We start from the raw sequence: 15,199 nt of genomic DNA on the forward strand, positions 1-15,199 counted from the left end.
CTAAATGCTTTATTTTAATCATCTATAACACTTAACAAAATTGTAGATGCTCAACATATACTTGTTGAATTAATCAGTATTGCACAATTACCAACTTAGAAGTACCTAAAGGGAGGCTTCAGAAATGGCCTATAGTGTACTGAGACTCTTGCATTCAATAAAAAGCATTCTTGTATTATGCACCAGTTGTGTAGTTTATCAAAAATTACTCTAGTCCCAAAAAGAAAGGAGAAATGAGGAGGGAGGGGAAAGTGTTCATTCTTACATATTATCTACTACATGTTCCTCTACATGAGTGTAAAGTGCCTCACTGTCCCTTAAACATATTTCTTATCATTGATTCAGGGTATTATAAATATCCTGAATCAAAATTTTAATTTTCCATGTTGTGCAGGTAACTATTAGGCTAGAATCTTTCAGCTCAAAAAACTCACCCATCTACATTAATGTAATGCTGGGGCTGAGAACTGACTTTGCAAATTACATTTCCCCTTTTCCCGCTGATTCTCTGTTATGTTCTTCCAGAAAGAGAACTCTGAGGAGATTGGAAGGCTGCAGGCAGATGAAGGTCCCTTCCCTTCTTGTTTACCTACTGTGCAGTAGAGTCACTCAGCCAATGGGTCTTAATTCCTACAGAAGCAGTTGCTTCCTGCTGTCAATTCTATTATTTTCTCCACTATCAGAACCAGTCTTACTACAACCCCTCAAAGGAACCAGTAGCAGCTGGACAGCACCCTCTCCATGGTGGTCTGCTAAGGACCCTCCTTCAAGTGCTCAGTTCCCTTTTATTTCCTCCCTGGGATGGTAGCTGCTCCCTGCTCTTGGCTGTGGGCCTTCTTTTGCTGGCTACAGTATTCTAATACCTTCATAACCAAATTCCTGCTTTAAATTATTTCTGTTAAAATAACTAATGTGGTTTCTACTTTGACTGGACTCTGATATACATAGTAACAATAATTTAAACTAATAGGAATTTCTAATTCTTGAATTTAAGTGTTTCAGAGTTAAGGATTTAGATTGCAAGGATACCAATTTTATTTGTGGTTGCCTGATTTTTAGCAAAATAAAATACATGTTTTGATTTTATATATGAACTGAAATGTAAAAAATGTTTATATGTATGTACATACATATATACATAGATAATCAGTATATAGTCCTCACAAAACTATTTTGTAGGTAAAATGTGATAATACATGCAAAAGGCATTTGAAAAGCCATATGTAGGCAAATGCTAGACACTATTATAAAATAAATCTTCTAAATTGACCAAAAATTTATATTCATCTTACTTTGCAAATGTCAGAAATTTATGTGTGTGTATATTACAAGAAAATAATCCCAATTGTTGATATGCATTATTTAAGTGGAAACTATTTAGAATGTTTATAACCAAGCAAATAAAAATAAATTAAATCTGAATTAATAAAATAGCTATACATTAGCAGGATTAGACTGGAACACATTTATTTTCTCTTTCTTTTAGCTCTAGATACTCTGGGAGCTTTCTATTCGGAAAGTAGGAGGAGCATAGGACATACTTTCATGGAGCTAGGATGAAATAAATATATAGTAAATATAAATATATATATATAGTAGTGAAAATAACTTCTTATGCATTTTGATACAGATTTCTCCAAGTTATTTTCAAAGAATAGATGTTCCTACTACTACAAAGATAGACATAAAATAACTAGCCCATTTCAAAGAAGTCTTCCCTTTTTGTTTTTTATTTTTTATTGAAGTATAGTTGACTTACAATATTACATTCATTGTAGGTATGTAACATTGTGATTCAATATTTTTATAGATTATATGCCATATAAAGTTATAAAATCCTGGGTATATTCACTGGGCTGTACATTGCATCCTTGTATCTTGTTTATTTTATGCCTAGTAGTTTGTACCCCTTAACCCCCTTCCCCTATCTTGCCCTTCCTCCCACCCCTCTTCTCACTGGTAACCACCAGTACTGTTCTCGTTATCTATGAGTCTGTTTCTCTTTTGTTATATTCATTCATTCATTTTTTTTTAGATTTCACATATAAGTTAAAATATACAGTATTTGTCTTTCTCTGTTTCACTAAGCATAATATCCTCTAGGCCCAACCATGTTGTCACAAATAGAAAAATTTCATTGTTTCTGGGCCTAAGTAATACATGCAGGTGGCCAACAAGCAGAGGAAAACCTGCTCAACATCACTAATCCTTAGGGAAATTAAAATCAAAATCACAGTGAGATATCACCTCACACCTGTCAGAATAGCTGTAGTCAAAATGACAAGAAATAACAAGTGTTGGCAAGGATGTGCAGAAAAGGGAACCCTAGAACACTGTTGGTGGGAATGTAAGCATAGTCACTATGGAAAACAGTATGGAGATTCTTCAAAAAATTAAAAATAGAACTAACATATGATCCAGTAATCCCACTCCTGGGTATATACCCAAAGAAAACTAAAACACGGGAGAGGGTATAGCTCAAGTGGTAGGCTGCATGCTTAGCAAGCATGAGGTTCTGGGTTCAGTTCCCAGTATCTCCTTCATAAGTAAATGAGTAAATAAATAAACCTAATTATGTCCTTCCCCCCAAAAAAAATTTTTTTAAAAAAGAAAACTAAAACACTAGTCCAAAAAGATGCATGACCCCAATGTCTATATGAATGGAATATAGTTTCCTATTTTTATTTAAAATTTTGCTCTTACCTCTTAGCCACTCTTAGTTCCTTCAAAATTTTATGTTCTCACTGACCTCAGTGCCTTTACTTATGCTCTTTGTAATAGTTTGACCACATTTTTGATGTTTCACTGCTGACAGTTTTCAAACCCTACCATTTTCCCTTCCCTCTCTGGGTAAGTTGATTAAAAAATAAAAAAAAAAAACCTGGATGCTTTCTCCTTTGATGCCTGTGGGGATTTCAAACCACACAAACGTTGACCTATGTTTGGGAATCTTAACTCCAGTTCACCTAATTACCCCAAGCTACCCTTTTTCCCCTGCCATTCTTTAATCTATGCAGGAGCCTACCTGCTCTCTTCAGATACTCTGGTTCTTTGAGCAGTAAACCCCATTTCATGCCCTCTTGATACTTTTGTTACATTATTAGTCTCAATGTCAGAACCAGATTTTGAGTGTCAGAGTCCATTTGCCTCTGCCAAGATAACACAACTACTGACATAGGGAACAGGGGGTCTAGGCAATGACCACCCTAATTGAGGATATTTCTTCTTTTGTTTTTACTTGCTAATTAGCTCCTATGCTTGCTAGTTTGCCTCCTTTTGAGTTGTGTTACTGCCTGGCAAGCTTGTACTTTGATCTGTGTTCTTCTGTGCTACATTTATGGGTTCTACCTTGCCTCTTTTATAGATTCGTCCCAACCTAAATGAGAAGTTACAGTTGGTGTTTAGGGACAAGAGTATGGGAATGAGGATATCCTCAAATCCTCATGTGATTCTATTTGTCTATCAATATTATTGAAAGTATTCACATCATCCAATCAGCAGCAGGCAAATACATTACAGTCATAGATTTGGCTAGTATGTTCTATTTGGTGCTTATTTCAACAGGTTTTTTGTTGCAGTTTGCCTTCCTCTTTGAAGGGACACAATATGCCTTTACCTTTGCCTCAGCGACCCTCTTATAATACATAACATTTACAGGAAAAATCTTAACCACATCAGATTTCTCTAAAAACACAGGTATGACATCACACTGAAGACATCTTGTACCAAGGAAATTCATTTGACACACTCATTCAGGACATACAAATACTCACAACGGAGTTCACCAAAAAGGGATGGATCTTTGCCCCACATATAGTACAAGGTCCTAACACCTCAATTAAACTCCTGAAAATTATTTGGTGATCAAAGGATGCTCCATCCCTGACACTACTGATAAACAGTTATTGATCCTCTCAGCTCCCATAAAATTGAAACAAGTTCAATGTATTTAAGGTCTTTTTGGATTCTGGAAGCAATATGCTTATCAACTTTACTTATGCTTTTACTTAAATTTTACTTAAGCCTATTTAGGTTGTTACTTGAAAACTGACCCACTTGGACTGAATATCCCTACAACAAAGAGTCTAGAATTTGTCCAAGTTGCAATACAACAGCATTCCCATTAGTTCCCCCAAAGATTCCTTCCCTATATTGGCTTTAACTACCTTGTTTTATGAATTTTGGAATCTCTGGGACACTCACGATGGCCATAAATTGCTCAAGAACTTCTGGTAAAAGAAACTGCTCTCCTCAGCTCTACGTTACATTTCATTAGAGTGTAAATTGCAGGCTGCTACTGCTGTCTCCTCAAAACAGAGGTTCTCCTGGGCCCTGAGTCTATGACTCGGCTGCTTATTATGCCCTGCTGCACCTGCAAGCTTGGCATGGTCACCAAGATCTCCTTCCTACAAGACAGAGTCACGCATGGGCCCTCAGGCATATCCTGCCTGCAGGAAAATGTGGCCTCTTCTGTCTTCAGTCCCTTGCCAGATGCCATGATGCTGTATAATGAGGTCAGCCCTATCCTGGTCATCTTGGCTACCGAGTGAACAGCAAAGGGAATTCCTATACTTTAAGAAATGTGTTGCCACCATGCATGTAATTAAGCTTCTTGGACAGCTGCTGCTTTTCATCCATTAACCAGGCTGTGCCTAATCCAGGATGAGACAAAAAAAAAGTCAGCATAATTGACTAAACTTCAAATAGTCATCTTCGCACCAGATGCCCTGGCCAACAACTGGCCCTATCTGCACATTTTTGCAAACTCTTAAACTATTGCCAGTGACTTAGCTGTCTTGTGTGGTCAATAGCAGCAATTACAATTCTGTATCCAAGCTATTCCTCCTTGGGGTAAAGAACTCTAGGAGTCTGTCTTCACGTTTATCCTAAATACAAATAAATGTCACATATACTCATTGACATAAAAGCCACAATACAACACTATGCAAAACTTACAATGATGAGCTTATGAACAAGGTATTCAATGAAAATTCAACCCCACTCAAGGCTTCAAGGTTCTGAGCATCATAGAGGACCGCAGTGGCTTACTTAAACAAGCCCAAATATAACAAATGAAGCACAGCATATTTTAGTCATCAGCCAAACTTTGTAAATTGTAATAGTCTGTAAAAATCGTGAATTCTAACAGTTTGGCTCCACTTTATTGAACACTGATGGCTTTCAGTCCCCACTTATTTCCTTTCCCCTTCTGCCCCTCATCTGGAAATACTAAGAAAGTTTGGGTATTCCCTTCTTTGGTACTGTAGCAAAGTACAAACCACACAAGCCTCAACCCACCCCCTAGAATCCATAAAACCCCAAGCCAGTCTCTTATTCTGTTCTCTCATATCATTATTGAGCATGTTTTGTAGTCTACCCTGCTCTCCTCAGAAAGTGTCATTATTACGTGAGTAATAAACTTCTTCATACCCTTCTAGTATATGTGTGATAAGTCAATCTCAACATCTGAATAAACTTTAGGTGAGAGGTTCCATCTCATTTCTGTAGATGGATAGCAAAACTCTTCCTCTTGGGTTGTTGGGTTTTTTTTTGAAGGGTTGTTTTTTACTGTGGTAAAAAAAAAAAAAAAACACACATAGTAACATAAAATTTACCATCTTAACTATTTGTAAGTGTACAGTTCAATAATGTTAAGTATGTTCACACTATTGTAAAATATTTCCAGAATTTTTTCACCTTCAAATGTGTAACTCTGTAAATATTAAACAGCAATCCTCCTTTTTTTTTCCAAAACCCTGATAACCAGCATTTTGCTTTCTGGATCTATAAATTTAACTACTTTAGATATACCTCATATAAGTGGAACCATACAGCATTTGTATTTTTGTAACTGGCTTATTTCACTTAGCATAATGTCCTCAAAGTTCATCGATATTGTAGACTTTTCTTCCTTTCTAAGACTGAATACTATTTTATGGTATGCATATGCCACATTTTCTTTATCCATTCATCCATGGATGGACATTTGAGTTGCTTCCATCTCTTCATTATTGTGAAAAGTGTTACTATGAACATGAGTGTGTAAATATCTCTTTGAGGTCCTGCTTTAAATTCTTTTAGAGATACATCGAGAAATGAAAAAAATGGATCTTATGGTAGTTCTGTTTTGAATTTTTTTAAAAACTTCCATACTGTTTCCATAGTGGTTGCAGCATTTTATAATCTGACTAACAGTGCATAGAGGTTCCAATTTCTCCACAATGTCAAAAACATTTGTTATTTTCAGTTTGTGTATATGTGTGTATGGGTGTGTGTGTTTTGTAGAAGCCATCCGAATGGGCTTGAAATGATACCTCATTGTGGTTTTGATTTGCATTTTGCTGACAATGATTAGTGATGTTGAACATCTTTCCATACACTTCTTGGCTATATATCATCTTTGGTCTTTTTCCTGTTTTGAGCTCATTTATCCCTCTCTCTTCATTCAGTTTATTTATATTTATTCTTCTTAAACCACAGCTAATGTATTTATTCAAGCCATTGATGATTGCTGTGCATCCCCCAACACTCTCCATTTTAGTCCTACTGCTCATGCAAATAATTTATATCTGCTTTATCTTCCCTAATATATAACTAAATGAAGAAGACACAACTATTGCTTACTCACTACTGTGCCTGACACATTCTAGGTGGACTCCAAATACTCTTGACTTTTGAACCTGATTGTGTAAATCAAGGGTTTTTTGTTGCTGCTTTACTGGAGGGAGAGTCTCCAAAAGAAATTATTAAAATTTCTTTAAATTTAAATTAACTTTAACTTTAATTACCATCATTTGCTTTTCCTGTGAGCATTCCTGTTATTGAGTCCAGAAGAAGAATAAATGGTACTGTGATAGTGCTAATTTTAACTTAACAGTTACTCTTTTTGAAGAACTATATTAAGTGACTTATTTATTATCAATGATTGTATGGAAGAAATACTACATCAAGTCTAGATTGCAAATGAGAAATGAAGCTTCAGAAGGCAAGCAGCTTGTCCAAGAGCACACTCAGAGCCTTGCACTAGGCAGTTTGGCTGCAGAGTCCTGTTGTGCTGCAAAGGAGAAAAGATAAGCCAGAAGCAATTGATGTTTTCCTTGAATTGGGTGTGGGACTATGCTATCATTTAAGAGCTGACAGAGTACAAGTGAGTTCAGTGTTTGTAAAGTGCTTAAGGGCCAGAATGACAGCTTCTCTGAAGGCATAACAGAGTAAAATAAGCTCTACACATCTCTTTTAAGGCTAAAACTAAATGCATGCATTACTTCTCCATTAACTCAGCAATTGAAGAGGAGTATGTGAATTAGCATTTTCAGGGGGCACTTCTTAAACCGTGTGTGTAAGACTTTTCATGGTCTGTATATGAATTAAAATAATTTCTTGCCTCTTTGCTCATACTACATGTGAGCAAGCTCTGAGGCAGACTGGCTGTTTCTACATTTTACCATCTATTTTTGTCAATTTAGTAAGAAAACTATGTTCAACCACTCAAATGCGAATTCTTCAGGAAAGAGAAGGTAAGAAATTTATCATTCACAGGTCAGATTTGGCTCATTGCTTAATTTTATCAAGTGCTAGATAATATTATCATTTTTAATTAGTGCATTTTGTATGTGGTGTTGCTATTTATCTAAATTTGTTGGTGGACTGAGTTTGAAGCTATGAATATTTGTTACTGAATTCATTCACTTACTTATTTATTCATCTATGATTCACGGAGTCCCCAAACTAGTTTGAAGTAACATATAATAGTAAAACACATATGAAGCAGACCAATTAAAATATAAAGTTTGCTCAAAATCCAATTAGAGGGAAAGGTGAATGTGTTACATATCTGAAATGAATCATTTATTGTAACTGAACATGAAATTATCTCTCCATTTCTAGGTAGCCAGCTTAAAAGAAGAAACATTTTGTACACTAATAAAATCAGTGACTAATTAAAAAAAGCAAACAGGCTGTTGTAGATTTTCTTTTCCCTCTCTGGTAACATAATCAGGGGAATTTATCACATAGGTTTGTACTTAAAGAACATTGTCTTATTTGAATAGTAAAAGAGGAGTCATGTTCGCACACACACATACACACAAACCATCATCACCACCCAACACACAAGCTCATTCACTTATCAAACCTGTTTCTCCTACAGTAGTCTCTAGAATAAAGTTACCCCTAACTATTCAGATGTTCAGTTAAAAAACCCATTCTTGATTCTTCTCTTTCTTTCCTCCCTTGTATTATTTCATGAACTTACTTCTGTAATCTATCCTGAATCCATCATTCTCACTCTTAACACAGGCTCAAACCAACATTACGTCTAACTAGGACTATAGTTTTGGATTCTTAACTGGTCTTCTCCTTCCCACACATGAGCAAAGGGCAGCAAGAATCATATTTTAACCTCAAATCAGGTGACACAATTCCTCTTAAGACCTTCACTTGTTTCTCATTGTGATTGACTCACTCTCTTCCATGGCATATAATAATCTATAAATGTCTGACTTCATCCCCTACCTATTTCCTGGTGTACTATGTGTCAACTACACTTTTCTAAGCCTCTGAACATACTAATCTCTTTCCTTCCTTGCAGGCATTTCACTAAACATCACTCTACCTGAAACGCTCTTTCTCTAGAACTCTTGCAGGAACTTCTGCAGTTATTTCCCTTCATTTAGGTTTTAAGTTCAAATTTCAGCCCCTCACTGGAATTTTTTTTCTCACTATCTTAACTAAAGAACATCCCCGCCGATCCATTTTACCTGCTGTGTTTACTTCAAAGCATCAGTCTCCACACAAAATGATCTTATAATTGTTGTGTATATTTATGGTATGTATTTGCTAGTAGAAGAGTTGCTTAATACTAAAATATAGTCACCATTAATATTATTACTAGCTATAAGTTATTAAGTGCTTACTACATGTCAGGTACTCTTCTAAGAATCTTACTGTATTAACACATTTAATTCTTCATAGTTCAGAAGGTTTGATTCCTTCAACTCTGGGTCCAAAATGCATAGAATAGTGACTGGCACAATGTAGGAACAGAATAAAGATGTGTTTAGTAGACAAGCAAGTACAATGCATAATATCCTAAATTGCTGCTTTCCTAGGAATGTGAATGGAAACCATTTCAACCACAATAATATAAAATTAAAATGTCAACAGGTGTTGGAAGTGAGAAAATTGGATATAAAGTACTCAAAACAGGAAAAAAAATTTTAAAAATCCAAAGTATTGTAGCTCTAGCTGCCATTTATTCTTTGTATTATACTTTGCATCTAAAAATACATGCTCCAGGGGGAGGGTATAGCTCAAGTGGTAGGGTGCGTGCTTGGCATGCAAGAGGTCCTGGATTCAACCCCCCGTACCTCCATTAAAAATGAATAAATGTAAAATAAATAAATAAGTCTAATTACCTCCCCCAAAAATAATTAATTAAAAAAATAAAAATGTATGTCCCTTTTGTTGAAAAAGGTCAGTGACTGTGAGATGAACAGTTTCTGAGGAGTTTTGAATGTCTTGCTGGCTATAAGTCTACATGCACTATGTAATATAGCTAACCAATGATGAATTTATTTAGCACAAGAAATATGAATTTCTTAACATTTCTGATTCACATGAAGATGTTCATTATCAATGCAAATCTTATGACTAAGAATGTAAATGTATAATGTGAACCTTAGTATTCATAATGGAGTTAGTTAAACAAATAGTATGTCTTTTATTAGCAGCTATTTTAAGATTAATCGTGAGTACTCATTTATCAAACCGTATTTCCCCATACTGACATTAAAAATATCTATCTTAAATCAATATAGTTCTACACTCTTTCAGGGCAATTTCAAAATCCAAAAAGCTCAAAAATCTAAATTTCCTTTTTATTTTCTTTTTTTGGGTACATTTGGCAATAAAACTTATTTTGTGCAAAAATCTTATTTGAACTGATAGGAGGTGCTTGTTGAGATCTGGTATTCCTAGTAGTCATACATTTCTGTTCATCAGTATTTAGTTTATTGTTTTGTATTTTGTGCTATTGTGTTAACTAGTGAAATTGTCAAAAAGTGTTAAATACAACCCCATGGGTAATATCAAGAAATGAAAATTACAGCAAATTTTACCATCAATATTTCAGCAAATGTTGCTATTGTATAAATTTCATCAAGGTGTCTTTGTGAGGTAATTTAATGAGGAATGTGATGTAGAAAATCCCACATTACTTTAAGTCTTTACTATATGATTTAAAAAAACAGAAACATAAGTTGTTGAAGTTTCTACACAAGTCTGACAGTGGTTACAAGAACTAATGAAAAACAGCAAACATCCTATAATCAAACAAACAACAAATAAATAAAAAAGATAACAACTGGTACTGATTAAATATATTTGACAGTAAAGGAGTAAACTCATAAGGCTAACTGATTTGTTTGGTATGAAGTAAGCTAGAATACATCATAAAGAACTGAATATTAAAGATAAGTTTAAATAATCAGGGATTCAAGAGGCATCATTGTGTAAAATATCTGAAAACCTATAGCAAAAGTTTCTGCAAATCATAAAGCAGTTGAAAATTACATTGACAAATTTGATAATAACTGAAAAAAATCATAGTTCTTGGAGAAAACTGAAAGAATGAATGGTGAAAATTTATAACAATATTTCTGTTGGACAATCCCATAGATGATGAAGAAATTGCATAAATGATGGGCATGAGGAGAGCAGTGTTTATGAACACAGGTGGGAAAATCCCCATGGTAAAAAAAATTGTGATCAGCCAATTTCCTTCCTTGATCATGATCCATTTATTAATCAGCAGAAGGTTATAGCAGTTTTACTCGATTAGAGACTGCTTAGACAGGAGTCTACTTAATGAGGAAAGCAAACTGAAATCTCTCTTTAAAAGCAGCCTATCGAAGTTCAGCCTCATTACTTGAGAATCCTGTTTCTGTTCCCTCCACCACATATCTACCTCCAACCTGATGACAATAAAGGTGTTAACATTGGAGTGACCTGTTCACTAAGATTCCCAAACAACTTGACATAATATTTGTTACATGAGAGGGGGAAGAGTGGGAGAGAGAGAGAATGAATAGAAATATGAACATTTTCTTTGAATTAAGAAGTATTAGAATATTTGCAGTATGGATTTATCCACATCACTTATCAATCTATTACTATATGATTTGACTAGCTAAACACAAATATAATATTTGTTATCTATTCCTAAGTAGGGTGACTGTTTAACTTCAGTAATATTAATTTATGTAACTATAGGATGTCACTTTAGAAGTTGCTGGGAATATTATATAATCTAGTCTTTGCACATATTATCTTTCTAAAATTTGAATAATTATGAACTCCAAAATATGTGTGACCTCAAGGTTTTCAGACATGGGATTCTGGATCTATTTAACTTTGCATCATGTATGCCTCAGTCAGATAATAATTTTACTAGCTTTAACAGAAAAACATAATTTACCTTTTTCTTTTTGTTTTTAATCAGCAGACATTAGCAAATGTATGGCTCTTTTATTGACTTATCACTAAAGTACTGCCTTTATCCATAATGTAACTGGGATGTAGCCAAGCATACAGACATATACACATGCATACACAAACTAGGAAAAGAACAAGATATAGGAGAATAAAAAGGACCTGTAAGAAAATAGAAATGTTTGTGAAAGTGGAAGGAAAAATTTGAATGGAGAAAACACCCTGGAAGTTGAGAATGAGATTTTAACAGATCACTTAAGTTAGTGGAGTAGAGAAAATCTTTCTGTCAGTAAGAAATTCAGCATTTTTGAAATGCCTTGTACTAAATGAAAAAGTTAATCAAAAGTTTATTTAATGTTACATGGTAATTTTGCCCAGATCTGTGCATGTTCTGATCAACGGCAATTTAACTGGACAATTTCCAAGAAATAGTGCACTGCTTAGAATGATAAACAGAGAAAGCTTAGAGCCAGTCTAGAAGAAAGCTATCATTTCTTTGAACTCCTATGGCATGCATTGACCTATGGCTTGAGGAATGTATTATCATAAGCATTTATTTGCTTGTAATCTTCCTTGCTCTATCTAGGATTTTTGAAAGTTCCAGTATGCATGTCTACATATGTTAGCCGCTTGGTAACAAATGCAGAAACACAATTTTTTCCTATCCCACATAGAAGTGGTTTCTTGTACAAATCCATTAATTTTAAAATCTGTTCATAGCCCCTCAAAAAAGTCATGAAAGGAGAAAAGTATTGAAAATACAATTACATCAAAGAATGTCCATATGATATAATACAGTAAGTTCAAACAGAGGACTTGAGAATCTCCATTTGTCTCGTAACTCTTACTTCTGCCTTCAATTCTTCAGTATCAGTACTTTTTCTTAGCCAATGAGATCTCTAGATTCAAAAATATCTGAATTACTAGATAAGATGCTTCATTTCTTCTGTAAATTCAGCTTCATCTGCCTGGAAATTTCTAGGCATATTAATGTTGCTAATTTCATCACTGGTGCTGACCTATGCAAAGTAAAATGTTAGCCTGATTTTTTGATAGATTCATAATTTTATTTTGTTTTGAAGGAATCAGGCTACAATTCCATTCATCCGCCTTTCACCTTCATCACTCTATAATAATGACTTTCCCGAGGGTCTCCAATTCCAGTGGACATTTCAGAATGACTTTACTTGACTCTCAGCTGTAGTTAAGTGTTGACCCTCCCTCCTTACTGGAACACTTGATTTCTCTTGCTATTGCAGTGTTGCACTGATCTGTTTGTCTACTGGCCACTTCTCAGTCTGGTTTTGGCACTCTTCTATCTGACCGTGAACTGTTGTAACTCAGAGCTATTCTTTTCTCCTGGCCCTTTGGCCCATACTATTTATTCATGACTACATTCAACTAGCTTTTCTATCCTATAGATACTTTTTTTTTTTTTCAATTTAGTTTGTCGGGGGAAGGTGTAGCTCAGTGGTAGAGTGCACGCTTAGAATGCATAAGGTCCTGGGTTCAATCTCCAGTACCTCCGTTAAAAACAAACAAACAAACAAGCAAACAAACAAACCAAATTATCTTCCCTGCCCAAAAAATAAAATTAAAAAAGTAAATTTAGATGTGTCTCCTGGCTGTATACTCTTGCATAATTATATACAGAAAATGAAATGGAATTTCTACTGAACAAGGTGGAAAATAGAAATATCTTTTGACACGTCCTCCACACCCACCCATAATATAAGTTATCACTATTTTTTTTCAAAAATATCTCATCAAATACTTTCAAATGTGACCTCTCTTTACTGTCTCTATTTGCTTTTTGCTATTCTGAGTTACTGTCTTGTACATCATCTCTGATGACCACCTACCAGTTTTTTTCCCCATATTTACCTTTGTACATCTTTTATAAAGAAAAAGATACATATTGCTGTCTCATTGAAAATATTTTAGTAGTTTCTCATTGTCTTCTGGATAAAGTAGAATATCCTTCAGATCAATAAGGGCATTCAGATCAAGCCTGTGCTTCTATTTTCAGTCTATTATTCTCACCAGTCCCTGTGACAGAATCGCACTGGCCTTTGTGTGATCCCTCCCTGTGTCAAAATTCTGTTTATCTCAGTGAATCTGCATGTATGTTCTGACTATTCCAAAGCCTCCTCCACAGATTGCCTAATTTACTCTTACTCATTTTTCAGATTTTAGGAAAATCTTCCCAGGACACCCAGAAGCTTTATTTTTACAAAGTGCCCAGGATTTTCCCATTATACCACTTACCCTAGTAAGAACACTGTAAAATGCGATCTACACATGTAACGAATTTTTACAAGCAAAATATTTTACTGTTGACTCTACTTACAATGCTGGACAGCAGATCTCTAGAGCTTATTTACCTTGTTTAACTGAAATTTTATGTCCATTGATTTTCCTCTTCCCCCAGCACTTAGAAACCACCATTCCATGGTTTGAGTTTATAAATTTGACTATTTCAGATCTTCATATAAGTGGGATCACACAGTATTTGTCTTTTTGTAACTGGATTATTCCATTTAGCAACATTCCCTCAAAGTTCATCCTTGTTGTCACATACTATACAATTTACTTATTTTTTTACAGATGAGTAGTATTCAAATATACATATGTATACTACATTTTCTTTATCCATTCATCTTTTGACAAGCATTTACTTTGTTTTCACATCATGTCTTATGTGAAAAGTGCTGTAATGCACAAGAGTGTTAATACCTCTTCGAGAATCTGATTTCAATTGTTTTAGGTAAATATTCAAAGTGGGATTGTTGGACCATATGGTAGTTCTATTTTTAATTTTTTTAGGAAACACCATACTGTTTTTCATAGGAGCTGCACCATTTTGCATTCCCACCAACTGTGTGCAAGAATTCTAATTTCTCCACACTTTTACCAACATTTGCCATCTTTTGTATTTTTAATAATATCCATCCTGACAGGTGTGAAGTAACATTTCATTGTGGCTTTGATTTGCATTTCCCTGTTGATTAGTTTATATTTTCAGCCCACACCTTTCTTTGAGTTACATACTCCCATATTCAATTGTCAGACTTCTCTAGTTGAGATGCCCAGTATCTAGACCTTAATTTAACATTTTCCTCTATAAAACTGCTCTTTCTCAACATTTTCTATCTCAGTGATTGTGATTACAATCAATGCATTAGTGGAGGCAAAAATACATTTTGAATATTTAGTGTTTGGTAGGCAATCTTTTTTCTAAGTATTTGTGATACAAGTTTATAAGGCACACAATTTTCCATCTTTACAGTATTACTGGGGATAGGGATAATCAAGTAAATACACAAATAAGCAACATAATTACAGATCATGATATATGAAATGAAGGGAATAAGGATGGTGATATGATTGATGTGGTACAGTAAAGGCACCCTTAAAGAGTTTGCATTTGAACTGAAATATGAATGATACATGCAGAGAGCCAATGAAAGATAATTCTATGCAAAAGAACCTTTAGAGGCAAATCTGTTGGGTTAGATGAGTTTCAAATACTGATTTGAGAAAAGTAGACAAAATGTCTAGAAGATAATAAGACAAGAAAAATGTAGTTTGAGATGATGTCTTTGGGATAAGATGGGACCAGGTCAAGTTGGGCAAAGAATTATAATAAGGAGTTAGAATATTGTTTTAAAAATAGTGGGAAGCCATGCAAGTATTTAAGAAGCAGTAT

Source organism: Camelus ferus, chromosome 3, assembly GCF_009834535.1.
Source record: "Camelus ferus isolate YT-003-E chromosome 3, BCGSAC_Cfer_1.0, whole genome shotgun sequence".
NCBI classification, from domain to species: domain Eukaryota; kingdom Metazoa; phylum Chordata; class Mammalia; order Artiodactyla; family Camelidae; genus Camelus; species Camelus ferus.